Here is a 2,611-nt window from a genome sequence, read left to right on the forward strand (position 1 = left end):
AAGTCACATCCCAGAAATTCTCCAAAGACAACTGGATTAACATCAGTACCCTTATCTTTTTGAACATTGTTTGTCCCTGTTTGATTTGTTTCTCTGCCATGAATGTTTGTTTTCGTTGCTTTTGCAGCTCTAGGAATAACACCACCTAGCCTATTTCTAGGAGCTGGCTTAACTGGATTAGGGTTATGAATATATCTAGAAAAGGAATGCCTGAAAGCAAGACAATGACTACAGGATTATGGTAATTGAGGATAAATTATACTAACTTTAACAAGTTCTTCTTCCCCACATTCATCCAAAACCAGAACCCAGATAAAATCAGGTCTGGGACTAGAGTAAGACAGTAATACCTAAATAGAAGCATACTTTGTGGGTTCGAATTTGGCCGTAAATTCATCAAATTTCAGAGGTACTCCAACTGCTTTGGCTAGAAAAGTAAGGCCCTCCCTTGACCAATAAGAGTGTGGCACTTCTTCGAACTTAATCCAACAAGGAACCAATTCAATCACATTTTTTTAAAATTTGTTTGCTTCCATCCATGGAGCTAAATACAATGTTCTACCACCAATTTGAACAGAGTTTAAAGCCAAGACCTCATTTTTTGCTTGAACCGAATCAAATTTGAAAGTGAAGTATCCTTTAGAGCTGTAGAAAACTCTAACCAGTCCTTTGTTATTCCACATTTTAAAAGCGAAATCTCGCACATATTTAAAGTCAAAACTACCACCAATGAAGTGGCCCAAGATACTAGTATTCCACATCTTCCTTGCATTTTGAAGAAATTCCCTTGGTGGTTTTAGAGTTGCGGAACCATCCTCATTAAAAGTAATCTGAACATTTTGGCTTTGACTAGTACCAACAGCTAGTATATTCTTAGCAACAATAGAGCTCTAATTTTCCAAAGGGGAGGAATTATGAGCAGGTAAAATCACAGGTTCTGTGGTATCAACATTCAGTTTATCCATATTCTCAGAATCTTTAGGCACAAAAACAGTCAAGACACCATTTTGAACTTGAATACTACCTTGCAAATCCTCAAGAACAGGAGAAGAGGAGTTACCTTTCTTTGTGACAGAATCTAAGGATTGAGTCTGAGATTGCTTAGATGAGTGAGAATTCACACCTTGTCTAGGACCTTGTTCCTGTCTCGCAGACCCCCCTGCAAGTATGAGACTCATATCTTCTTGAACCCGTCTCAAAGTGTTAGGTGAAAGAGGTAAAGGATTGGCCACTTCTTCGAACAAAAGGGCATGGTTTGGTGCTGGAAGAGCTAGCGGTTGTGGAACCACATAATTATGTCCGATAAGCTTCTTGAAGTTTGACAAAGGCATCAGATTGATGCTATCTCCCAAGTCACGTAGACACTTGTCAAATGACATCTTTCCAATGGTGCATGAAATAGTGAAGCTTCCAGGATCTTTAAGCTTCGGAGGCAACTTCTGTTGTAGTACAGCATTGCATTCCTCTATAAGAGCAACGGTCTCTAAGTCATCAAGCTTCACCTTCCTAGAGAGAATAACTTTCATGGAATTTTGCGTAACTAGGCATTTGTTCAAGAGCTTCAGCGAAAGGTATGTTGATGTGAAGTTTCTTGAACACCTCCAGAAACTTCTGGTATTCATGAGTTAGCCTTTGAGAAGGATTCTGGTATTCATTAGCAGCCATTAGTTTGATCAGTTCATAAGCTTCATTGTAGCTTTTAGCCCACAGGGCTCCTCATGATGCTGCATCAAGCATAGGTCTAGACTGAGCACCCAAACCATTTTAGAAATAGTTTATAATCATCTAATCAGGCATGCCATGGTGTGGGCACTTCCTTAGCATCTCCTTATATCGGTCCCAAGCCTCACACAGAGATTCTCCAGTTTACTGAGCAAACTGAGTAAGAGCATTCCTGATTGCAGCAGTCTTCGCCATCGGGAAGAATTTAGTGAGAAACTTTTGAGCAAGATCCTCCCATGTGGTGATAGACCCTGGTGGTAGAGAATGTAACCAGCACTTTGCTTTATCCCTCAGAGAGAATGGAAAGAGTCGCAGCTTGATAGCATCTTCAGTCACCCCATTGAACCTGAAAGTGTCGCAGATCTCGATAAAATCCCTGATGTGCATATTGGGATCTTCTGTAGGAGAACCCCCAAACTGAACTGAGTTATGTATCATCTGAATCGTGCTAGACTTGATCTCAAAAGTATTAGCCGAGATGGCTGGTCTGATGATGCTCGATTGAATATCATTGATCTTAGGCTGAGAATAGTCCTTCAAAGCCTTCGGATTTTCTGCTTGATCTCCCATCACTACTAGAGCTGGTTCCTTGACTTTCTCTTCTTCTGCTATTTTCTCTTCATCCTCAAAAACTTCCCTTCGAACCACTACAGCTTCTTACTTGGTTTGCTCCAGAGTTCTCTTACGAGTCCGCGAACGCATATGCATACACGCTTGCTACCTGAAACATGACAAAGAAAAAGAGTAGGTAAGTAACAATGTCCGAGTCAATGAACTCTAACGATTACTGATGATAAACACATAAACTAAAAGTTAACACGTCAGCAGCGGTGCCAAAAACTTGTTAGTCACTAAACACGCGCTAAAATTCACGCAAGTATACGTGTTT

General features: G+C 40.4%; 1 non-coding gene across 1 annotated transcript; it reads left to right on the plus strand.

The window, feature by feature from the left end:
* Positions 1-1,795: 1,795 nt before the first annotated feature.
* On the plus strand, positions 1,796-1,902 carry LOC141694683 (small nucleolar RNA R71). The gene has a single exon (XR_012563969.1). It is a non-coding gene; the product is annotated as a small nucleolar RNA R71 (small nucleolar RNA).
* Positions 1,903-2,611: the final 709 nt, after the last annotated feature.

The sequence above is a fragment of the Apium graveolens genome, chromosome 10, assembly GCF_009905375.1.
Source record: "Apium graveolens cultivar Ventura chromosome 10, ASM990537v1, whole genome shotgun sequence".
Lineage (NCBI taxonomy): Eukaryota > Viridiplantae > Streptophyta > Magnoliopsida > Apiales > Apiaceae > Apium > Apium graveolens.